Source organism: Triticum dicoccoides, chromosome 3B (genome assembly GCF_002162155.2).
Source record: "Triticum dicoccoides isolate Atlit2015 ecotype Zavitan chromosome 3B, WEW_v2.0, whole genome shotgun sequence".
Taxonomy (NCBI): Eukaryota; Viridiplantae; Streptophyta; class Magnoliopsida; order Poales; family Poaceae; genus Triticum; species Triticum dicoccoides.
The window spans coordinates 419,748,661-419,775,776 of NC_041385.1; the positions used below are offsets into that span (position 1 = coordinate 419,748,661).

The following is a 27,116-nucleotide window of genomic DNA, read 5'->3' on the forward strand; positions in this document are numbered from 1 at the left end:
TAGTGGCGTGGGCTGGAGCATGCATCTATGGCGAGCACAGGGAGTGAGGCACAACGATTATGCAAAAGAGATCAACCTATAAATGCATATGTATGGAGAGACATATATAGTGTGGGTGATAGGAAGCAAGACTCCGTGCGAGAAAGAAATGTTGACAGAGAAACTACAGATAGATACATAGACGGAGATGCTAGCTAGAGGGACATCCGCTAGTTTGGGTGTTGGAGATGACCGCCGGGTGGTTCAGAGGGTGAAGTTATATATGTGTGTGAGAGGGCACTTGACTGCATGTAGAGAGAAACATATGTAGTGTGCGTGATAGGAATCAAGAGTGAGGGCGAGAAAGAAGGTTGATGGAGAAATAGATAAATAGAAAGATAAAGATGCTAGCTAGTGTGCGTTAGAGATAGGAGTCGAGTGGATCAGAAGGCTGAGTTATGTGTGTGGGTGTGAGAGAGATAGAGAGAGGGTGCATGTGAGTCACATACAAACAGATATCAGAGAGAAATGAGATCCCGAGAGACGGAGTTTTGTGTCTGCGAGAGAGAAAGATATTTCACAACGAGAGTGATAGCTAGAGAGACATATGAGGGAACGCAAGATATCTGTAGGGAGAGAGAGTGTGTGTGAGCGACATACAAGAGAACAATGGAGACATATGAGACCCTGGGAGACAGAGTTTGTGTTTGTGTGTGAGAAAGAGATATTTAAGAGGAAGAGTCGTAGGTTCTCATATCTAAGGAGCGAAAGACATCTCTGTATGAGGGGTGTGCGAGTGGCACACATGTGAATAGTAGAGAGAAATGAGACCCCGGGAGACAAAGTTTTGTGTTTGTGTGAGAGAAAGAGATTCCACATGGAGAATCATAGTTAGAGACACATAGCAGGGAGCGAGATATAGTTAGAGAGAGATAGAGTGATGAAGGTCGAGGGAGAGAGTACCGTCAGTGTGTTATGAAGATAAAAGATCATTGTCGGCATACAGGTAGCACGAGAGATACCTGAGAGACGATGAACGCGTATAGGTCCAGATAGATAGTCCTATATAAGCATGAGTGATAGCTATATGAGACGAATATCTTGACTAAAGGGGATTCAAATATTTAAACTGGAGATCAAGACATCGGTAATATCATAACGCAAATTGGTGTATCAAACATGCATATTCATTTGAATTTGGGCACACGTGTAATGTTATATAGTTTATCAATATTGGTGATCCATATATTCTTTAATTACAAATAATGCATGGTTTATATGCAATTAATGTCTAAACGGGATTACACTATATGTTGCGTGTGTGAAACACATTATACATGTTTGAGAAGTAAAAAAACCGCATGAAACACACATTAATTGGAGACAGTTAGGGAGGAATGCATACATTGGATTTCAACATAAAGTGGTTTCAAATATTTGAAAATCCAAATTGATGGATACAACCTTATGAATCTGAGATCATGCCATTTGTAAACCATATTTATGTATAAATGGTGTTGTGCTTTTGAAAGTATATATAAAAAATGATGTATATAGAATGTAATTCCAATTGAAAATGGATCCCACCCGAATAAAATTAGAATAAAAACGGCATTCGAATTGAGTTGGCACGGTAAACGTGCACTCTGCAGAATTTGAACGAAGCGGGGAAAGTCGCAGTAACTGTCCGAAACCAAAATCTGCGAGATGGAAATTACTACTGCCTATCCCTGCCATGCAAAGCCTATCTGCTGGATTTCTATAGGTTTCGATAGGGGTAGGTTTGTAATTTCACCCAAACGTGACGTAACCGCCTCTCACCCGGATTCATACACGGTGGGCGCCAAAACACAGTGTGTCCTCGGCCGAAATCGACTCCCTCCCCGATTCATATTCATACACGATGGGCGCCAAAAACAAACTCTCGCCGGCAAATATTTGGTGTATGCAAGATTACCGTCCTATCCCCAACCGACTAATATTGTTGTGATGTAGTAGAAATTTGAAACAGGGGCTAAGTTTGTAAATTTCCTTGCATTTGAGACAAGCGCGCCCTGAATACATGGTTCCCCCCCTTCCTCTCTACCTCCCTTTTCCCCATTCGTACTCCGTGGGCGCCAAAACACCCTCTCCACCCCACCCTCCTCCGTCCGCCACCCCATCCACCGCCGTCCTCCTCCACCATGCCGGAGCTGATACCCCGACGCCGCCGTCCATTACAAGAGATCGACCTCTCTCATCCACGGCTTCGGACCGGGATCCTTGCATCCCGTCCTCTCGCTTCATCCCCGTCGTCGTCCACCTTGCCGGCGCCGCTCCTACGACTGTCTCGTCCACCGCGCCCCGCCGCCATCATCTACCCTCCTAGATCTGCTTCCACGCCGCCGATAGCCATCGCTACCGCAGCACCGTCAAATTCTCAGTAGATGCGTACACGGCGCCGCACCAGAGGCGGCACTCTTTCGTATCTGCTCAACTTATTTATCGCAGCAAGAAAATAGATCGCCACTACTTTACTCTGATTTCTTGTCTTGGTTGCAAAGTTGCCTTTGTCCTGTTTGCACCTTCAGATCCGCCATGGCACGCTCAACACTAAACTCCCAATGCTTATGGGGGCTCGGGTGGTTGTGGGGCCTCGCCGAATGAAGAAAACTCGACGCGGGTGGGGGTTGGGGCGGGGGTGGGGGTGGGGGTGGCGGAGAAACACAGGCGGTGGGGGCCGGTGGTCCGGCCGGCGGCCCGTGCAGTGTTCTGTATGGGAAGAATCAGAGACAAGGAAAAAGAAGGGTTAGGAGACGTAGGATCTTCATCCAACCGCCTGAAATGGTCGAGAGATAGCTGGGAGTTGCATTCTTAATGCGCTCTGGTTCATCATGTGTGGGCACTGCGCAACCAACATTTTATTATCCAAAATCTGCTTGCTCTTCTTTACCATGTTCCTCTTCCGTTCTTCTTTAATATGTACTCTCTCCGTACCTAAATACAAGTATTTGTATAGATTCCACCATGGACTACATATGGAGCAAAATGAGTGAATCTACACTCTAAAATGTATCTGGATACATCTGTATGTGATCCATAGTGGAAATCTCTACCAAGACTTATATTTTGGAAAGGAGGGAGTATGATAGTAGTACAGTATGTTCCTTGTACTAAAGATGAGCAGGGACATTTGAAGTGTAGAGGTCTATACGGTCGGTTGTGATGGACACTTTGAGCCTCTTTGATTCGTAGGATTTTGTAAACATAGGAATAGGATTTGTAGTGACTTACCCACTTGAATCCTATAAGAATAGCAAGGAAATGCGGGGAGCTGTGTCGCCTTTGAGAGTTACACTGATATTAACAGTACCGCACCTTCACTTGAAGAGAGCTCGTATCCGAAGCCTTTCTAGCCGTACCGGCAATACTAGCACATATATTCCAGCAAGTTCCACTTTGCTGATTTTACTCTGATGCTTAAGGTTTTCCCATTATATCTACACTATGATCTGTGTGGCTGCTTTGTGTCACACTAGCAGCAGTCCACTCTTGAAGCTAAACGCTGCAATGACTTAGAAAATTGGCACCAAGGCATTGAGTGCGATTCCGGATGCAATGAAACTCATACGCTCCCCACCTGTTGACTCTTGTTCAGAATATGATCCTAATGACTCTTGTTCAAAATTGCCACATATAGAGAGACAACATGGAATTGCATTTCTTTGGGCACTGTGATTCATCAAGAGTGGGCAACCAACATTGTATGCAATGAAGCGGAACCTCAAGAATATGCTTCTTCTTCTATTCTTTAACATGTTCCTCTTTGTCTATTCTGTATTTAGTACGTACAGTATGTTCCTTGTCAGGAAGGGGCGCAGGGACATCTGCAGTCAACAGCTGATAGAGCTGGCATGTACGTGATCGATATGCTTTCAATTACTAGCGGCAATACAACACCGTATTTTCAAGCCAGTTCCACTTTCACGATTTATATATCGTGGTTATGGTGTACCCCTGTTATGTACACTATGATCTGCCTAGTTGTTGTGTGCTCTTGTTATCATGGTTTGGCAATAAACTCTCTATACAGTATATTATGAACCTATCATCTGCCAACTATCCTTACTTCTGGAGCCTATTTTTTTGTGTACTTGTGCCAGATTATATAAATGCATGCACCATATTATAACACACATGAGCTCTCTCATCAGAATCCAGTGATAGCACACAAGTGTTTACAGGGGCACCCCTATATTAGAATATCATCTGCATTACAAAGATAATCTCACAACTATTTATGTTTTCATGGTTCTCAGATATTATACGCAATTACAGTGAATATCAGAATCCGTGCATCAGAAGAATATTGTGGAACACTGCAATGACTTACAAAATTGGCATCAAGGCATTGAGTGCCATTCTGGATGCAATGAAACTCATACGCTTCCCGCCTGTTGATTCTTGTTCAGAATATCATCCTAATGACTATTCTAACCTCAAGGAGTCAAAAGCAGATGGCATGTCCTGTTCACCCAGCAAGGTGACTGTTCTAATTTGGCAAGGTTTTATTGATTGCGCGTATCTTGCATATGTTGTCTTGCATTTCTTCTACTTTGTTGCACCGCCATCTGCTTAGTTTACTCATCATATATGTCGAGATGCCATGCCCATCCATTATCAATACATATTCCATCTGTCATCATACCATGTTTTTCCACTCAAATGTTGTTCTTGTGCATCAGACATAAAAAAGGAAGAGGGTGATTGCCGAACCTGAAGGAGCACCAGCAAAGTCCTTGAAAAACGTGGTGGTGCCAGAGAAATCAGACAGCGCCCCACTTATTTTGGTTGTACAACCAGTGACACAAAACATAGGACCGACTCCAGCAGACTGTACCCATACTTCACTGGCCACACCACTAGCCCCACCACACAGGACCTGCACTCCAGCAAAAGGTATACCGATTTCATTTGCCATAGCACCAGCCGTACCACAGAAAAATCCCACTCGAGCAAAACATACAGCAAGTCCACCGGCCGAAGACCTACCCCAACTGCAGAGACGGCCAATTCCTGCAGATTGGAACCCCATTCCATTTATTCCCAGTTTAAAAGACAATGCTTTCAATGTTGTTAGGGACTACGTGCATATATTCCCATCATGGGAAGATTATAGTGAAGACAAACACCATTTTCACATCTTCCTGTCCAACTTACGTGTAAGTGCTATTATTCATGGTTATTATTTTCCTATTTTCTGCTGATTGAACACATCAATGATTTACATTACATTGTTGTAACTAGGAGGGGGTCAATCTGGATAGTCATGACGAGCAAAGCTTGCTTGTGCTTTTCAAGGAAGCATTGTAGCAGTATCGGTGTTACCTGAGGAAATCACACTTTGATGACAAGTCTATAAACGAATTTCTGGTGAAGTCTCCTGTGCTAAATTTAGAAGACATTGAATGGAAAAACCTTGTTATGCACTGGTCTTGTTCCTAGGATGAGGTACTATCTATGAAATCACATGACAATTTGAACTTCTACTTTTCCACATGTGCCTTACGGATCTTTTTTGCAGGAAATCTGCTCGAAGAAGAATTCCGATTTGAAAAGAACGACAGGATATCGCAAATATGTTGCCCGCTGCTTCGCTCTTGTTAGTACTTGTTGTCATGTATCACTGTACTTGCATACATACCTGGTTCATTATGTGACAGCAGTATGCATGATAGCTTGCTTATCAATTGTTCGCTCCAAATTATCTGATCTGTATGAATGGTTACATTAGTGTAGAATATTTCCAATGCCAATGAATTTTTTTAGCTCTGCATTGTTCTTGTAAGTACATGATGTCCTTTATCAGTGTACTTATATTGATAGGTAGTTGTTCATGTACCATCACTCTGCAGCTTATTTTCCTTTGCCCTCCATTTTCTACACATCAGATCTATATTTACTCTTACCATAAGGTTGGTACTGAAGAAGTTTAGCTGTGCATTGCTCTTGGTTGTGCCTTTTGCCTGTATCGCTGCACATACATTTATAGCTACTTGGTTATGTAGCATCACTCTTCATCTTATCTTAAATATTCTCCATTTTTTCGTATATTATCACATCTATATTTACTCTTAACAAAATGTAGAATAAAGACAATGCTTATGAAGAAGATTCTATGATAAACTTCTTGAATTGCCCCCCCCATCAGCATGGACAAGGGCTTTATAGATCCTGTCTTCACCAGTAATGTAAGTTTGTCCTTCTCAAGCCTTCAAACTTTGTTGTGTATATTTGGTTAGGCATGACTGCAACAGCTGTTTATTTTTGGTGTTTGCATCAAATTGCATGTTTAAGGTTTATTATGTAGTTCATAAACAAAAGTTTGTCCTTCTCACAACCAAGTTCCTTCTTTATACCATGTAAATTAAACTATACAGAGCAAGTGATCTTCTTTTGCACTGCATGTATGCTTCTGTTCTTCATCCGTAATCCAGTGGTGTGGTGAACCTACCCACTACAGCACAATGTCATATTTTGCAATGTCTTAACTATGAACAATGTCATATCATTCTACTATTATTTAAACCGTCTCTTTATTTGCCAATCTGAAATGGGATAAATAGACAGCACACTAACCATTTATACTTATGAGTTCTTGATCTGTAATCCAGTGGTGTTGTGAAGCTGCCAACTCCTTCACAATGTCATTTCCTACCATGTCTTGACCTGAACAATACCATATTGTGTTAATGCAATTTTAAACGGTGTCACTTTATTCGTCAGTAAGAAATGTGATGAATTTTCAGCACTGATACTTTTATGTGCAAAACCTGTCATATGTCTGCTTGTTTATCTTTCAGAGTGAGGAAGATATAAGTGTTGAACAAGCGCAGTCTCATCATCTTGCTCAGCTGCTTGCGCTGCAGCTCGCCAACAGGGCTAACCTTTATTGAACTCTATTGAAGTGATGTCGGTTTTGTATATTATTTTGTCGGCGTGTTTATTTGCAGTGGTGGCGATCTTTGATGCCCAGTGTATGTAATCTGCTGTCTGCTTGTGCTTTATTATCATAGTGGCGAACTTTGATGCCCAGTGGATGTAATATGTCGTAATTTCTTTATTGTATAGTCTAGGTTTTTTCTTATTCATGATGCTGCAGTTATTTTATTGTATATATATCCTATCTTCGCAGTAAACCGGCCAAACCGTAAAATTACGGTACATAATCGGGCCATCATGCAATCACGATGTATGATCCGCATCATGGGCCCCGTCATCTTGGTCCGTTAAAAGGCCAAAAGTAAACTGGCCCACTAGTAGATTCGGGCCTTTAATAGGCCGAGTAACCCCCGTCCCTCTTTTCGCAAGAAAACTCAATGGGCTTTTAGGAGGATGAGAGGTAGGTTGGGCCTAAAACGTGCCGAACAGCTCACGGGCCGGCAGCAGCCCGAAATGGACCCCAGCCCATGATTATGCGAATCAAATCACGGGCTTTTAACAGGCCAAAATTGTCTCGGTCCTTGTTTGGCCCAATTAGATATCAGCTGCGAGCAGGCCAGATGCAAACCAGGCCGTAGTTAGGCCCAACTATATGACGGGCTTTTAACAGGCCGAAATTAATATCAGGCTGGATCACTAAATGGGCCTTTAGCAAGTGGGCCCAAAAGCATAGCGTCCAGTTGACCGGCCGATCTGATATGGGCCATAATTGAGCCCAAAGCCTCTTAAAGGGCCGGACATTATCTGGGCCGTGATTTGGCCCAGAACGTGGTAGGCTTTTAATGGGCCAGATCTCATATGGGCCATTATTAGATCCGGAACGTGGCAAGCCATTAATGGACCGGATCAAATATGGGCTGGCATTTGGCCCAAAAAATGGCAGCCAGTTAATGGGCCGGCCTACTAGGGTCCTCAAAATCTTGTGGACCTACAGTTGGGTCGGCCCATTAATTTCGGCGAAATCTCATGGGCCTTTACCTGGGCCGGCCCATTATGGTCCGCAAGAATTTTGTGGGCCTTTACCTGGGCTGGCCCATTATGGCACACAAAAATTTTGTGGGCCTTTACCTGGGCCGGCCCATTATGGCCCGCAAAATCTTGTGGGCCTTTAGCTGGGCCAGCCCATTATGGTACGCAAAATCTCATGGGCCTTTAGCTGGGCCGGCCCATTATGGTCCACAAAATCTTATGGGCTTTTAGTTGGGCCGGCCCATTTAAACTTCATGGGCCGGTCCACATGTCAACATATCATAGGCGCGTCTTGCCCATTGGATGAGTGACACATGTGCCAACGTGGACCTGACATGAGTTTGCTCCAGCCAATGATGATTTTACACGTGGAAAATCCCCAATGGTCGGGGCTGTTAACGGGTTATCGGATCCAAAACCCGACCCAATAGCTTAATGGCGTTCCGTTATGGTGGATGCCACGTGTCGGTCACCCTTGACGAAAGCACTTCTGTGACGCGCGATTTATCATCATGGAAGTGGACACTTCCGTGATGATAATTTTGGTAATGTCATGGAACACTTCTACGACAGCACAGGTATGACTATCTTGATTCTGTCATGAAATCATCATGGATGTACATGCATGACAAAAAATGCGACCTACCGTGACAAACACGTATCATCACGAAAGTGTATTTTTTTGTAATGACCGCCTATAAGAGGGCAAAAGATCCCTTCTTTCTCCCCCACGCCTTCCTACTGCATCTGCCTCCCAATCTCTCAAGCTCCAGCGTCCGGAAAAAGATTTCATCTTCCTCACCACCACCACCTTCTCCAGCGATGGCTAGCTCAGGTTCCAATGGAGAGTGGGAGGCCTTCTCCATCATGGAGAAGGATGTGAAGCATCTCCGGAGCGTGCGGTACTTGGCCGCAGACATTGCGCACAGGCTCCAAGACGAGGGCCAAATCATCCCCACTGCGGTGCCCGGCGAAAGGGTAGTCTTCCTCCCCATTTCCTTAGAGGGATAGGGTTTCCACTCCATCCCTTCGTCCGGGGTCTCATGTTCTATTATGGGCTAGATTTTCATGATCTAGCCCTGAATTCCTTCCTCCACATCTCGACGTTCATCATCGTGTGCGAGGCTCTACTCCGCGTCCCCCCCCCCCACACACACTTTGGCCTATGGCTTAAAATCTTCAATGTGAAGCAGAAGGTGGTCGATGGACAGCATGCGGACTGTGGAGGGGCCATGATAAGAAAGCTGCCCAATGCCACATGGCCCAAAGGGGCCTTCATCGATACCATCAAGGTCTGGCAGCAGGAACGGTTCTACATCACCGAGCCCCACCATGCCAATTGGGCGGCCATTCCGGAGTTCAAATCCGGACCCCCCACGAGGCTCACTTCATGGACCGCTAAGGGCCTCGACTGGGGGTCCCAGCCGGAGGTGCAAATGCGCATCACCAACATGCTGGGCAAAAATGTCGGTCTCACCAATGTGGTGCAAATCATGCTCTTCCGCCGCATCCTCCCCTGCCAACGCCGGGCCTCCCCCATGTGAGAGTTCAATCTGGAAGAGCCGTGGACCTTGAAGCGCTTCTTCGGCACAATGCACGAAGGAATATGGAAGCTGCTTTTTAAGGCCCAGAAGAGCTGGCCTATGGAGACCGAAGGTGTCGGACTCGACGTCGAGAATCCGGCCACTCTAGTAAGTATTAACCTTTCTGAAGATGTGTCCGGTCTGTATTTTTTATCAATATGATTCTTATCATCCCACTTCTTTACAGGGTTGGACAACAAAGGCGGAGCGAATCAAGAGTCCGGCTCCATTTCCCGAAGACACAGCTACTCCCCAGCTGACGAAGATGCTGGTCCCGGCCCCTTACCAGGCGCCGGAGAAGAAGGGCAAAGAGCCCAAGGGCGGCCTGATGACCCACAAGTATAGGGGATCTATCATAGTCCTTTCGATGAGTAAGAGTGTCGAACCCAACAAGGAGCAGAAGGAAATGACAAGCGGTTTTCAGTAAGGTATTCTCTGCAAGCACTGAAATTGTAGGTAATAGATAGTTTTGTGATAAGATAATTTGTAATGGGTAACAAGCAATGAAAGTAAATAAGGTAGTTTTTGATTGATCCTCCGCTGACACAGGTATTTGAGAGAAACCATAATAACCCTCTAGAAAGAAGAAATGTGTATGTTTGGATAGTCTTTCTAGCATTTGACCAATAAAAGGTAAAGGGTAATGATCTTTCTTAGTAGCTTTATTTAATTTATGGAAATCAATTACCATCCTATAACCTGTAATAATTCTTTGAGGGATCAATTCATCTTTATCATTAGGAACAACAGTAATACCTCCTTTCTTGGGGACGCAATGGACTGGACTTACCCAATCACTATCATCAAGGGGATAAATTATACCTGTCTCAAGGAGCTTTAGTATCTCCTTTCTTACCACTTCTTTCATCTTAGGATTTAACCGTCGTTGAGGTTCTCTAACTGGTTTGGCATCTTTCTCCACTTTTATTTTGTGTTGGCATAGAGTGGGACTAATGCCCTTAAGATCATCCAGAGTATATCCAATGGCAGCGGTGCTTCTTCAGAGTTTTCAATAATCTTTCCTCTTCCTGCTCTAAAAGGTTAGCACTAATAATAATAGGGTATATCTCCTTTTCATCAAGATAAGCATATTTAAGATTATCAGGTAATGGTTTGAGCTCAAACACGGGATCACCCTTGGGTGGAGGGGGATCCCCTAGGATTTCAACAGGTAAGTTGTGTTTCAGAATAGGACCCTGTTGAAGGAATACTTTATCTATTTCCCTTCTTTCATACATAAACATATCATTTTCATGGTCTAGCAAATATTGTTCTAACGGATCAGTAGGAGGCACGACAATAGAAGCAAGACCAATATCATCCTTACTAGGTGACTCTTTATCACGGGGTTGTCTACGAAACTTAGCAAAATTAAACTCATGAGACATATCCCCTAAGCCAATTGTAACAATATCCTTTTCACAATCAATCCTAGCATTAACAGTATTCAAGAAGGGTCTACCAAATATAATGGGACAAAAGTCATCTAGTGGGGAACCAAGAACAAGAAAATCAGCAGGATATTTAACTTTCCCACACAAAACTTCAACATCTCTAACAATCCCAACTGGTGAAATAGTATCTCTATTGGCAAGCTAAATAGTAACATCAATACCTTCCAAGTCAGCGGCTGTGATATCATGCATAATTTCTTTATATAAGGAAATAGGTATTGCACTAGCGCTAGCACCCATATCACATAAGCCATGATAACAATGATCTCCTATTTTAACAGAAATAACAGGCATGCCTACAACAGGTCTATGTATCTTAGCATCTGGTCTAGCAATATTAGCAGTTTCACCACAGAAGTAAATAGCATGCCCATCTATATTATCATTCAAGAGATGTTTAACCATAGCAATACTCGGTTCAACTTTGATTTGCTCAGGGGGTGTATAAGTTCTAGTATTACTCTTATGAACAACAGTTGAAGCTTTAGCATGATCCTTTATCCTAACAGGAAAAGGTGGTTTCCCAACATAAGTAGTGGGAACAATAGGATCATTATAAGTGATAGTCTTTTCTTCAACTGTAATAGGTGCAACTACCTTTACCTTAGTGGGAGGGTTATATTTAAACCACTTCTCCTTAGGGAGATCAACGTGAGCAGCAAAAGATTCATAAAAAGCAGCTACTATCTTAGAGTCAAGTCCATATTTAGCGCTAAATCCACGAAAAGCATCGGTATCCATAAAAGATTTAACACAATCAAACTTAGGTATTATACCTGACTCCTTACCATCGTCGGAACCCCAATCTTCAGAGTTGCATTTAATTCTTTCCAATAAATCCCACTTGAATTCAGTAGTCTTCAGCATATAAGAACCATCACACGAAGTATCGAGCATGGTGTGATCATTGGGAGAAAGCCGAGCATAAATTTTTTGAATAATCGTATCTCTTGAGAGCTCATGATTGGGGCATGAATATAACATTGACTTAAGCCTCCCCCCCAAGCTTGAGCGATGCTTTCTCCTTCGCGAGGCTAGAAATTATATATGTAATTACGATCACGATGAACAAGATGCATAGGATATAACTTCTGGTGAAATTCCAACTTCAATCGTTTATAGTTCCAAGATCCAGTATCATCACATAGCCTATACCATGTCAATGCATATCCCTTCAAAGATAAAGGGAAGACCTTCCTCTTGACAACATCATCGGGAATACCTGCAAGCTTAAATAATCCACAAACTTCATCCACAAAGATAAGGTGTAAATCGGGATGCAATGTTACATCTCCTGCAAAGGGATTAGCTAGCAGTTTCTCTATCATACCCGACGGAATCTCAAAGTAAACATTTTCAGTAGGTTCGGTAGGTTGAGGAGCAACTCTTTTCTCTATTGGTCGGGGCGAAGATACCCCGAACAAGCCCCTCAAAGGATTAGCTTCCATAGTAACAAGTGACAGAAAATTTCAGCACACTATATAAATGTTTCCTTACCACACTACAAAAAAATACACTTCCGTGATGATACGTGTTTGTCACAGTAGGTCGTGTTTTTTGTCATGCATGTACATCCATGACGATTTTATGACAAAATAAAGATAGTCATACCTGTGCTGTCGTAGAAGTGTTTCATGACATTACCAAAATTATCATCACGGAAGTGTCCACTTCCATGATGATAAATCGCGCGCACAGAAGTGCTTTCGTCAAGGGTGACCGACACGTGGCATCCACCGTAACGGAACACCGTTAAGCTATCGGGTTGGGTTTTGGATCCGATAACCCATTAACAACCCCGACCAATGGGGATTTTCCATGTGTAAAATCATCATTGGCTAGAGGAAACACATGTCGGCTCATCGTTGGGACAGATGTCATCCACTCATTGGACAGAAGGCGCCTATGATACGTCGACACGTGGCACAGCCCAACAGAGGCCCATTCCTGTGAAAAGGCTGGCCTATTTGACTTGGTCAAAAGGTGGCGGGCCGGCCCATGGAAAGCGTGTTAACGGCCTGTTCGCATATAGCCCATTTACAGCCTGCTAACCCAAGGCCCGTTACGCCCTATCCGAATTAGGCCCAGTAGCGTCATCTGGGCCATCCAATATGATTCCAGCCCGTTTTCACTTTTGGCCCATGACGTCTTTTGGCCCATATGAGGCCCTATGTAACTCTTGGCCTATTAACGGCCCGTGGTGAAACTAGCCCGCAATGAACAGTGTATCACTTTACACCCATTAACAGCCCGTGGTGAAACTGGCTCGTAATGAATAGTGTATCACTTTATACCCATTAAGGGCCCGTTATTCAGTTGGGCCATTTCCAGCCCATGTTATCTTTCGGCCTTCTCAGAGCCCATTTATTCTTGGGCTCATTTCCAGCATTCGTTTACTTACGGCCCGTTACTGTCATTTTCTGCTTGTGGGCCAAATTCAGCCCGTGGTTACAGTCGGCCCGTTTGTGGTCCGTTAATACGTTGGGCCTTTTCATAGCGTCATCAAATACGGCCTATTAATGATGGCCCGTTATGGTCGGCCCATGAACAGCGATTCCAACTCTAGCCCGTTTACGACCATAATGCGGCCTGTTATTGGCCCATGTTTGGCCAGTCGATCATACGGCCCGTATAAGGCCCATTGATGATACAGCCCGTAGAAGGCAATTGTTTCTACGACCCGTAGAAGGCCCAATGTTTCTACGGCCCATAGAAGGCCTACTATTTCTACGGCCCGTAGAAGGCCCACTGTTTCTACGGCCCGTAGGAGGCCCAGTGTCACTAGTAAATATTAGCTCATGGTTATTGTGGCCTAGTTTTAAAAAATAGGTTTTGCAGCCACTAGCAAACCGCGGAAAAAGAACTGCACTGACTACAAGCAAACAAATAAACAAGACAACAAGGAAATAAATATAGGGAACACAGCAGCATATAAACGCCGCAGCAAAACAAGTCCAGAATTGTAACCACTTCAGAAGAGTTCAAGAAACAATATCCTGGGTACCCATAATGCTGGCAAGATGCTTAGCAAGCTTATTAACTTTCTCTTGTTTGGCGCTTAAATCCTCCAGCGCTTGTTGTTGCACAAGAAAGTACGCATCTGAATTCTGCAAGGACTTCCTCAGTCCTTAGGCTTCTTGCCGCAGCACAGCTGACTGATGCCTTTCAGCTTGTAGCTGAGACTGAAGAAGCCGAAGTGATTCAGGCAGCGAGTTCGAAGAGCTTGTGCCAACGGTACTGGCCAGTAACTCGAACACTACATCAACGCAGGACTGTGGGGTTTTCTCACTGTCTACATGATCGTTTTTATCACCTTTCTTGGAGACCAACAGGGTTGTCTCACTATGTTGAACCTTATCTGCATTACTTTCTCTACCATTGCATAGTGGGGTGCTCTTCTCCAATATTCTGTTTGCATACTACAAGAGAAACAAGCAGACACATCACAGGTTTAGCTTGTAGTATACCAAACTCATTTTGGTAAACCGGTTCAGTAGTAAGGTGGACAGGATAACAACATGAAACAAACATATATCTATGTACTATGGTCACTGTATTGTCCATATCATTCTAGTTTATGTTCCCTAATCAAGATAGAGACACAGTTCAACTCATATATTTTTAAGACACAGCAGCATAGACAGAATATAAGTGTGAGAAACTACACAGCATTGCAGCACTTGTAATGTGCATCACATGAGAACATAACTGTTTATACAACTTAAACTGAAATCAACATAGAGCAAGAAGTTAGAACAACAATCCAGTTAAAGAAATAGGTTTAAAACATACCTGTTGCACCATTGGAGTTTCAATTGGATCCTTCAAATTCGAAAGTAGTTGGTATGAGTAAATACAGTGATGCAACAGCAAAGGAGTATGGACCATAGCTACGGAATCTGACCTGAGAACAGTTGCTCTTCTGCTTTAAACGTGGAGTTTGGGTTAGCTGTGGTGGTCTTTGTGCTTTGGGCACTGCAGTAGCTTTACAAACTGCTCATGTCGGGGTACTCTATGGTGGACATGGTGCTTTGTCAACTATAAGTGGGTTACTATCCGCTGGGGTTGCGGTTTGATGGGTTGTAGCTGGTTCTCTGCCCAACGGTGTAAGTGTGCAATCTGGAAGAGTCTCGATTATGTGTGGTGGGGCTAGTTTGTGGGCCAGTACAACCATGGTTCTATCTGCATCGACAGGTAGCACTGTCTTTTGTGAAGAACGGGTTTTTGCTCCCTTAGATACTGCCATCACCCCCTCCAATTCAAATGGCTGGTAAACAAGAAAAGAAATTGAACGTACAGACATTGTATGATAGACAGATGTGGTAATTCACATATATGTTGTCTAACCAAACAGGACAGCATGACACAATTTCACATATATGATGCCTAACTAAACAGGATAGCATGACACAGTTTCAGATATATGATGGATAACTTAACAGGATATAATGGCATAATTCAACATATGATGAGTACCTAAACAGGATGACATGACAAAACTATATGATGTCTTTCTAAAATAGGTTGGGATCAAATAATTCACATACATGTTGTCTAAGTATACAGGATGGCATGATATAATTGACATAATTGATTCATATACTAAGCAGCTGGCACTCGCATGTATGATCTCTAAACTAAGCAGATAGAATTCAATATTGTGCATATGATGTCTAAACTAAGCAATGCAAGACACCATATGCATCATATGAGAAATATAAACATTGCAATTTAGAGCATACACCTCAGGTGGGATATAGGACTGGTCATCTATCTCTGGATCCTCCTCTGAGGAGATCCCTGTAACCATCGAGATATATGCTTCAACGGGTACCATTGCCTGCTCTGAAGACCTTGTTTTCACTCTAGATTTTTCCATAACCGGCTCAAATGGCTGATACACATGAAGAGTAGTTCAATATATATAGATTGTCGACAAATGGAATACGTAATGAAAAAAAGATGGCATGAGATAATTCACATATAAGATGCCTCGCTCCATGGCGGTGCATAATTCACATATATGATAACTGGCTGAAAAACATGGCATTGCATATTTCACATATCTGATATAGAAAGCAAACAGGAGGCATTCACACAAAGCATGTCTAATCTAAGCAGATGGCATGGCAATGCAAGACACCATATGCATGATATGAGCAATATAACCCAGCCAAGTTATAGCCTGCACCTCGGGGGGGGGGATACGACTGGTTATCTCTCTCTGAATCCTCCTCTGAGGAGCTATTTGTAACCAGCAAGAAATCTGCATCGACAGGCAGCACTGACTACTTAGAAGAACTTGTTTTCACTCCAGATTTTCCCATGACCGACTCAAATGGCTGATGCACAGGAAGAGTAGATGAATGTATAAACATTGTTGACAAATGGAATACATTATGGAAAAAAAATATGGCATGATACAATTCACATATACGATGACTGGCTAAACAGGATGGCATTGCATGATTCACGTATATGATGCCTGGCTAAAGAAGATGGCATTGCATAATTCCCATATACTCCCTCTGTTCCTAAATATTTGTCTTTTTAGGGATTTCAAATGGACTACCACATACGGATGTATATAGACATATTTTAGAGTGTAGATTCACTCATTTTGTTCCGTATGTAGTCACTTGTTGAAATCTCTAAAAAGACAAATATTTAGGAATGGTGGGAGTATGATATAGAAACCAAATAGGTGGCATTCACACAAAGCAAATCTAAACTAAGCTGATGACATATAAGATGTATAATGTAAGCAATGCAAGGCGCCATATGCATGATATGACCAACATCAGCATGACAGGTTAGAGCAAACACCTCAGGTGGTAAACAGGCGTGGTCGGCTCCTTCTGAATCTCCATCTGAACAGTTATCTTCCTCTGGAATACAATCTCGAAATGCAGGAGAGGGGGAGGGCACTTCGCCCACCATGGATCAGCGTCTGCATGACATTATATTCGCACGCAACGGTCTTCTCCTTTTCTCTACATGTTCAGTACGATTGTGTACAATATCTGACATGCATAATAATAAAAAATAGTTAGATTTTGTAAGGCCTAAGGGGTGCATGCAAAAATCAAGACTGGTAGTAGCAAACGAGTGGATGGATCCAAAACTAATGATAGCAGGTAGATTATAGCTTCATTTTAAAAGGATAGACAATGGATCATCTATTGTTTGTTGCCCACCCAACATGAACCACATAGAAGACCCCAGATGAACCAGATAGTAGACAGATGCTATTCGTTGCTGGCTCGATATGAGACCCATGGGCGCAATTCAAAACTCAAGATTGAACGATAAAGTAGCAGGTAATAATAACCGAAGTATAACGTAAGCAAACACGAAAGACTGCAACCTCTCTTCCGGAACTATGTAGTCCTTAGGTTCATCTGCTTAGTTGATGATGGTAATGCAGTTGGCGTGGCTGCCGGCAACGGGGAAGATGATTTGAGGCGGCCAAAGAAAGTCTGCAGGGGGGGTCTCTACTGCAGTGAACGCTTCTGTCGATGGTGCACCTCAGGTGGGGTGGATGACGGCACGGCAGGAGCAGGACACAGAGTTTTCTTTGACGCCAATCTGAAAATGAAGTAAACCTGTAAGGGCTCCTTAGAATTGGAGGATTCTATAAACGCAGGGACAGGAAAAACACGGGAATAGGATAGGAATGCACGTGCAAAACAGAGCATTTGGAAACATAGGATTTCAGTCAACTTGGGTGTTTGGCTCACATGAATTGGAAGAACAGAGGAATGGAGAAACAAAGTGATGCGACGAGTGTACAGCCTCTTTGGCATAGCCTTGTGGACCTCAACATCATTGGGTTGGACGTGGAGATGGTGATGATGCTGGTGTGACTGTCGGAGGCGGGGAAGAAGATCCGAGGCCTCTGCAAACGGCGCCGAGGATATTGCTCCACTATGATGGACGGTTCCGTCGTTGGAGCAGTTCCGCTAAGGTGTACGGTGACGAGGCTGAAGCATGACAAGACAAACAACGTTAATCTGAAGTGGGACCCTAATATCATATGCAATAGATGATGTAAAATACATCACCAAAAAGTGCTAGATGTAAAACGCATCAACCGCGCCACGGCCGCTCTGACAGATGTTGTAAGTACTGTTCACTCTGAACTTAACTGAAGAAAATGAACTTCACAGTCAAAACTGAATTTTACTGTCGAAACTGATTGAACTAGTAATAGAGCATTGCAATAGATGTTTAGGGCGTTCGAGCACTAGTAGCAGAGAAGCAGTGATCTAAATCAGCAGACGCTCGAGCAGGGAACGCACTAGCAGAGAGCAAGTCGTGCAGTAGCACCGCGAGCGAGTGCTAAAGCAGCAACTCCCATAGCTGCCGGAGGTCGTGCAGCAGCAGCAGCGCAAGCGAGAGCAAGGGCAGAGCAGCAACACGAACGAAAGCAGGAGCAGTGCAGCAGCGTGACCGACAGCAAGAACAGAGCCGCAGCGCGAGCGAGAGCCGGAGCAGCTACAGCTAGTGCCGTTGTGGAAGTCGCCACCGAGGAAGCAACAACATGGGGGGAGACGTCGTGGATGATGTGGCCGGCGACAGCGTCGTCGATGGAGACGCCATGTCTGCTCGGTATCAAGCACCGACAGCCCCGTGAGATCGAATAAAAGATAAAATGCAGCGGTGAGTGCAGAACCTCCTTGGTGGCACCGAGTTGGCCTCGGCTTCATAGGAGGAATTGGTGAGGGTGCTGCGGTTCCGCTGGGGCAGGTCAAGACGGCGTTGTGGGGATTGAGGTGGCGCATAGACGAGGCGAACATCGGGGCAGCTCCTTGGAGGTGGAGGACGGGGCGGCCGATCCGGCGGGACGATGAGATCGACAACGGATCCTCATCCGGTGCGGTGGATGAGGGACGGCGAGCTATTGCGGCGGATGACGTAGTCGGGGAAGAGTCTCCGGCTGGGCAGCAGTCGGGAGGCCGACGGAAGAGCGTGGGGTTTCGCGGGTTTTGGCGGCCTCGGTGTATGAATGGGGGGGCGAAGGGGGAGGGGGGAGCCAAGCTTAGGGACGCGCTTGTCCAAAATGTAGGGTAAGTTACCAGCATACCCCCACCGGTTTTGACACCGCGACGTGGAGCTTCATTTCCGGCTGAGGGGTAGAAGGGGGATTTCGCATGTCTGGGCTGCGAGGGCGATTTCGGATGAGGGAGTTCTTGCGCGCGTCCAAATTTCGGGATAACAAGGCGCGGCGCGGGTTGAAGAAGCGGGTGTTTCAAAGCAGGTGAGACAAAAGATACTCGAGCTTGAAAATGTCGGGATAACAAGGTGCGGATTCCTTGTTCGGCAGAACAAACTTAACGTGTAAAAAAACAATTCATACAAGACATAAGAGAGTCATGTCCCCTTTTACTATATTGCTATAGATGCCATTGAAAAAACTACAAGAAAAATGTAAAAAAAAAATCGGGAGAACGAGATTACCCTGCACAGTACCAAATCGATTCGCACTTCCCTCAACAACAACAAAAAACAAATCAATTCCCATTAAAGAAAGAGTAATGTCCCTTTTTATATGATTACAGATGCCATGATCTCGAATTTCAATTTTTGAATCCACGTTATGTTGAATTCGAATATATCATTAGGTGACCTTGCGGTTTATAATTGATGTAGTCGTACATTTTGATCTTCCATCATATATGAACATTTTACTCCACCATGTGAACATATATATTATCGTCTACCATATGGACTAAATTTGAATCGATTTTCCTTATTTGAATACGATTGTTGTCAAGTTATACAATAATTTAAATATTATCTTGATAACAAAAGGACATGCATATAGCAGTAATCATATTTCACTATGAACTACATGTACCATACGCTCTCCAATTCAAATATTTGTATCCATTTTATGTTGAATTCAAATCATAGTACATTATTGGTCTAGGTAGTGAGATGTTCGGGATAATCTAAACCCTGTTTTCATACGTATTTTTTTGGCTGAATTGGGACAAGTTTTGGTATAAGCCTCTTGCAAAACCGGAGATTCTCTCAACAAGCCTCGTGGTTCCGAGAGGGAACGTGTCACCTTTGTGTGCGAAACGATATACACTGCCTCCCCCTGATTTTATTTACAGAGGCAACATAGAACTATATGAGTGCCCTGTTAAAATTTGGAATTATTTCGGGTTCATTTGGCCTTTTTATACATTAATTGAGTTTCTGGACTTTTAATGTGCATAATCTAAATATGAATTGCATGCACATGCTCTGGTGCACCAAAGTGGGTTGAAAAATCACATGTGTGTCCTTGGTTGAATTTCTAGGCCCCATGGAAGAAATGAGAATGAAATTCAAACATCTGGGCGTCATGACTCTGCCGAGAACATCGAGAAACTTAGATTTTAAATTCATGTAAATCCAAAACTCGGCTGGAAATCATGAAACTTGGCATGGTGTCATGTCATGGCACTAACATGTCGTGGTAAAAAATTGGGCCGATTTGGAAGCTCGTGGTTCTAAGAGGGAACGTGCCACCTTTGAGTGTGAAACGATATATGCTGCCCCCCCCACCCTTGAGTTTCTTAACAAAGGCAACATAGAACTACATTAGTGCCCTGTTAAATTTTGGAATTATTCCGGGTTCATTTGTCATTTTTATACATTAATTGAGTTTCTGGTCATTTAATGTGCATAAGTAAAATTTGAACTACAAGCACATGCTCTCGTGCACCAAAGTTGGTTGAAAAATCACATTTGTGTCCTCGGGTGAATTTCTAGGTCCCATGCAAGAAATGAGAATAAAATTAAAACATCTGGGCATCGTGGCTCGGCTGAGCACATTGAGAAACTTGGTTTTAAAATTCTTGTAAATACAAAACACGTCTGAAAATCATGAAACTTGGCATGGATGTCATGTCATGGTACTACCATGTTGTGGTAAAAAAATGGCCGAATAGGAACAGATTTTGGTATAAGCTTCTTGCAAACCGAAGCTTCTCTCAAGAAGGCTCGTGGTTCTGAGAGAGAACGTGCCACCTTTGAGTGTGAAACGATATACCTTGTCCCCCTTGAGTTTATTTACAAAGGCAACATAGAACTACATGAGTGCCCTGTTAAATTTTGAAATTATTCCGGCTTCGTTTGGCCTTATTTACACATTAATTGAGTTTTTGGTCATTTAATGTGCATAATTCAAATTTGAACTACAAGCACGTGTTCCCGTGCACCAAAGTTGGTTGAAAAATCACATTTGTGTCCTCGGGTGAATTTCTACTCCCTCCTTCCATCTATATAGGTCCTAATGCGTTTTTCGAGGCTAACTTTGACCAAACGTTAGAGCAATAATATATGACATGCAACTTACACAAAGCATACCTTCAAATTTGTATGTCAAAGGAGCTTCCAATAATATAATTTTCATAGTATACATCTCATGTGCTATTAATCTTGTCAATAGTCAAAGGCTGTCTTGAAAACCCCATTAGGCCCTATATAGATGGAAGGAGGGAGTAGGTCCCATGCAAAAAATGAGAATAAGATTCAAACATCTGGGCATCGTGGCTCGGTCGATAACTTTGAGAAACTTGGTTTTAAAATCATGAAACTTGGCATGGTGTCATGTCATGGCAGTACCATGCCGTGGTAAAAAAATTGGCCGAATAGGAACAAATTTTGGTATAAGCTTCTTGCAAATCGGAGCTTCTCTCAAGAAGGCTCATGGTTCTGGGAGGGAACGTGTCACCTTTGTGTGCATAATTCAAATTTGAAATACAAGCACATGTTCCAGTGCACCAAAGTTGGTTGAAAATCACATGTGTGTCCTCGGGTAAATTTCTAGGTTCCATGCAAGAAATGGGAATGAAATTCAAAATTCTGGGCGTCATGGCTGGGTTGGAAACATTGAGAAACTTAGTTTTTTAATTCCTGTAAATCCAAAACACGCATGAAAGTAATGAAACTTGGCTTGGTGCCATGACATGGCACCAACATGCTATGGTAAATTTGCAGTCTGATTTGCAAAGGCGCACACATTAACAATCAACAAAGTCATTTTGGAACAAGTGCTGTCACGTAACAATCAGAAACACAAGTATTATTGAAACCGTGGGTGTTCTACTTACTAGTACCATTTACGTGCCGCCACGCGTCCCCATTTTTTATTAGCTAGGAGGCGCCATGCAGGGTAGCTATTTGAGTACGAGAGGCGTGCGATCAGACCCCTGCGCGTGCTTATCGGGAGGAGAGCCCTTTGACCTCCATCTGTCGTCCACCTCTCTCCCAAGGTCTCCATTAATGGCACCCGAGCCTATTTTTAATGGCGTGGCTATGTATCACTCGACTGAGATTTAAGAGAGAAAAAAGAAATTCTGAAAGCACGGATCTTGATGTAAGATCCGACGGACCTATATAGCATCTACCGCGACTTATAGCAAGACTGATGAATATATAAGGATGATTATTTTCTTTTTTTATCAAAGAAGGGCTTGCCCCTTCCGATTTTCATTACTGAAAACCACCACAATTCACAAGAAGTTCAGCACAACTCCAGCCTAACACGAAGGACTAAAAGCTACCAGATTGAAATCGCAACATCCCAAGAGGCCAACAAAGGCCAAACATCCGCGCTAGAACCCAACATTTCACAACCGGCGACACAATCCACATCCTAAACTGATTATTACATCAAAAGAAACCAGGAAACTGAAGGAAGCCCAGCAACAACTAGAAGAACAGCAACGCCAGGGTCACCACACCAAGAATTTTCTTCATTCCAGCCTCGCAACATTGATCTTCCACAGAAAGATAAGGACGATTAATTGTCTTACATAATTAGAAAGATAATTAAAAAATCCACATGCGGCTACGCCTGAAATACACAAGGGCAAAAGAAGAAGGAAGACAAGGATCTGGCTCGCTGATCTCTACTTTCTAGATGCATTGCTGCAGACCGTGGGAACTAGTCTCCGCGGTGAGCGGCGATGAGCTCTTTCGTGTCCTCAACACACTGCTTGAGAACATCCACGGATTCCTCCACCAGCCTTTGGCACTCGTTGCGGAGCATGTCATTCTCTTCCATAAGTTTCTTGATGATGACGCCGGTCCTCTTCAACAAGGCACTGGTCTCCTCCTGCTGGTCTGCACTTCGGACGATCTTCTCCCCCAGCAGGTCGCGCTCAGCCCGGAGCCTCTCATTGCCCTCCCTTAGTTGTCGGATAACGCCGGTAGCCTGTTCAAATGAGGCTTTCACGTCATCCTGCAACCTCGCCAAGCCGGAGATCTGATCCATCTGGCTATGGATGATCGCATGCATGCGCCTGTAACAGTCATCGCCTGCCCGCGAGAAATTTTCCCAGGCCGCCGCGGCACGGCGGGACATCTCTGCTGCATTCGTGGCACGGCGGGACATCTCTGCTGCTTCCGCGGCGCGGCCGGACTAGTCTGCTGCATCGACGGCGCGACGGGACCTCTGTGCTACTTCAGCAGCGCATTGGGACCTCTGTGCTGCTACTTCCGCGCGGCGGGACATGTCGGCTGCTCTTGCAGCGAGGCGGGACATCTCTCGTGCTTCTGCTTCCATGCTCGCCTCTCCCTGGTGGCAATCTCTCGACCCAGAACTCATGCTGGCCATGGCAGACACAAGGGAAGGATGTTGAATGACTTGTTTGTTTTTGTGGATGAGGAGTTGAGGAGGAATGTGCAGTCATCTTGGCATACTAGTATTTATAACCGAGTACTAATACGCTCCTAAGTGGGAAACCATTTAGGTTGTGATCGGTGTGAACAGGTTTGGAATTCAATATAGCATGGTACTAATACGCTCCTAAGTGGGAAACCGTTTAGGTTGTGATCGGTGTGAACAGGTTTGCAATTTAATATAGCATGGAGTAATTTGGAATGTGACGAGACGCAAGCTCAAAATTTATTGATGGTTCTAGTTTCGGAGTGCGGCACTATTCCCGGATGGAGTACTTATTTTTCTACTCCCTCCTTTCCCTCCTTTTTGGTTGTTCCCCAACACATGTTCAGATTCCAAGGTGCATTAAATCATTGCATGCAAGTATTAAGAGAAAATTGACCAATGCATGTACTTTATGCATGCATGCATTGCAATTAATGTATTGATAAACATATTTTTTGAGAAAAACAAGAGCATTAATTAGGTGCTTTTGCAAACTACAAAAAATATTCCACCACTCACCATAAACCGGAAAGGGGGGAGTACTGCTGTGTACGTGCAATAACTGGCACCATTGTATACATATCTTACGGTTAATGGGGCGTTCGACAGGAATAGCCGCGTGGCGAGCTCTAGGCTAGTCCTTTTTTCAGACGCATTAAACCTATCTCTCGGGACTTCTCGCACGCACCATCGTGCCACACACAAAAACTTGTACTCTGAGTTTAGTAGTACGTTATACAGGAAGAGAAGAGGTGCACGCACGCACTCGTCCTCTCACACACACGTCTATTTTTTCTCGAAAAGGAGGATGATGACCCCCGGCCTCTGCATCTGGGAGTCACACACGCATCTGTAGCTACGAATTGTAGTGTTCTCAACCATCCGATTGGCTCTATCATGGATGTACCTATATACTAAAGCATGTCTAGATACATCTATAGTTTGACAAATGGAAGGCATGTATTGTGGAACGGAGGGAGTGCTTGTCATCAAAATGGATAAAAAGGGATGTATCTAGAACTAAAATACGTCTACACACATCTACTTTTATCCATTTTGATGACAAGTAGTACTTCTTACCCAAAGGAACTTTATATCCAACAGACACAAAATATCCATTCGACTGTTGGAAATTACTGATCTGATGTCGAAGTAATTGCTGCATCGCCACTAAAACCCACCATTTCTTAAGCTAAAGTAGACCAAGGTAATCCCTATATTAGCATATTACTAAGATAAATAGAAGGCACTGTCGAAACATTTAGGACGTGAGCTTTTCAATCTGAATGTGGAGGGACACAAGCTTAGCCCCGGCCAGTAGCTTGGGCGGAACTGTCAAGAAGGTCAGCTCCTGCATGTCGACGTCGCCGGGATCCTTGCTGCTTGTCACCTCCATTTCCACCTTGATGGCGTCGGTCGTGCCTTTGGGCTCCCCCGGCGGGCCGTTCGCCCACAGCTTGGCCAAGTAGTGCGGCAGTGGGGACGCCCCCGCTCTGATGTAGACGACCGACACGGCGATAGGCGCGACGATGTCGAGAACCGCCGACCAAGAAAAACATGAGGCGCTCCTCCTCCGCGAACAGCAAGAGCCGTGGCTCCGACAGTGGCACTTGCAGCTGGAGCACCTTGCCGTACTGGATCCTGTGCACGGGCATGGGATGCGCGGTGCTGATGTGGTGGTAGAGCGCCGGCGGCAGGCCTTCGTAGCCGCAGACAGGCACGGGGCATTTACAGGGTGCGAGCGGACACACGCTCTGGTGATCGGCGAGCTTGTGGTAAGTGACGTAGAGCCCACAGCCTTTGTGCGGGCACTCCACCCTCACCAACGAAAGGACGGAGTCCACCGCTGTGTTCCGCACATCGAAGCCACCACCGCGCTCGCACTTCTGGCACTGCCGCTGGTTCTCGGGGCGCTCGATGCGGCAGTCCGCGCAGGCCAGGTGCCCTCCCTTGCACTGCAAAAATCAATCGAACAGCACATCAATCAAGAAACCTGCACCTTGCTCAATCAGCCGAACGGACGAGGTGTATTCGAACCTCATACACTGGAGGCGTCAAGGGGCGGAGGCACAAGAGGCAGTGGAGCACGGTGAGGTCCATCGAGACCTTAGAGAGCTCCATCGTCGGGTCTTGTTCCTGTTTGGTCTGCATGATCTCGCCCTCCTCGTGCACAACCATCTCTCGACTTGGGCCGGGGTATTACAAAGCTTTACCGTCACATATTTTATACTCCCTCCGTTCCTAAATGTAAGTCTTTATAGAGATTTCACTAGGTGGACTACATATAGAGCAAAATGAATGAATCCACACTTAAAATGCATCTATATACATCTGTATATAATTCATAAGGCTGGTCATAGTGGGAGTAACATAGGTAGTAAATTAGATGCCACATAAGCAAAAATGAGGAGGTGGCAAGTAGTTAATAAGGAGAGAGGCAAATAGAGTAACATAATATGTTACCATCACATAGCGCTTCCCAATGCAAAATGAGTCTACAAAGTAATAAATGAAGACATCTATATTACCACATATATGATACTACCCACTATGAAGGTAGTAACATAGACTAGTAACATATGCATGTTACTAGTCTAAGTTACTCTCCACTATGACCAGCCTAATGGAATCCCTACAAAGACTTATATTTAGGAACGGAGGGAGTACTACTTCAAGGTGCATTAAATCGACACATGCAAGTATCAAAAGAAGAGTCACAGCATGCATGCATGCGTTGTAATTAATGCATTAGTAAATGCAAATTATTGAAATATATCAAGTGCAGTGCTTTGATGTGTCGTGTCAACTCGTACATCAACGAGAAGTTTGATTATCCTCTCCCTCGCGGACTTAACTGCACCTGCCTTTGGCTGTATGACAGGTTGGCCACACACCTGTCGGGCCCACCTATCATACACGCAAAGGCAGGAGCGTCCCTCCCTCGCCCATGAGCGTGGTGGCTGGCAAGACTAGGAGAAGCTTTCGCTACATGCTCTCCCTCCCGCACGCGGTGGACATGCAGCAGTTCAATCGATGTCAGATGGCCAGAAGCGTACTGTAGTACTCCTCCAGTGCAGTAGTACTCCATCATTGTTCGACTTCCCGAAGAGGCGAAGAGCCAAGCGCAGCCCGGACGCTCGTGTGGTAGTTTCATGTGTAGAGTAGTCTAGGATAGCGTGTACCATGCCTGTAAGCTTAAAATCATTGGGGTCGGCTCCATGCTATGTTGCCGTCTTGAAGTTTTAAAAAAATAGTCTTCTGGCCCTACCTGTCACCCTGGTGATTGTACTTTTCACGCTCATCTGGTCAACACAGGGATATATATTTTAATTTGTTTTTTTTTCAAAAAGGGGGGACTCCCCGGCCTCTGCATCAGAATGATGCATACGGCCACATATATTTTAATTTGTGGTGGGTAAATGTTAGAGGTTGCAGCAAATATATTGTACACTGCGGGTCTTTCAGCTAAGTTTAGAGGCAAGC

At 44.3% G+C, this 27,116-nt stretch overlaps 1 pseudogene; it reads right to left on the reverse strand.

Moving 5' to 3' along the window:
- Nucleotides 1-24,894: 24,894 nt before the first annotated feature.
- Nucleotides 24,895-26,532, reverse strand: LOC119282804 (annotated as a pseudogene).
- Nucleotides 26,533-27,116: the final 584 nt, after the last annotated feature.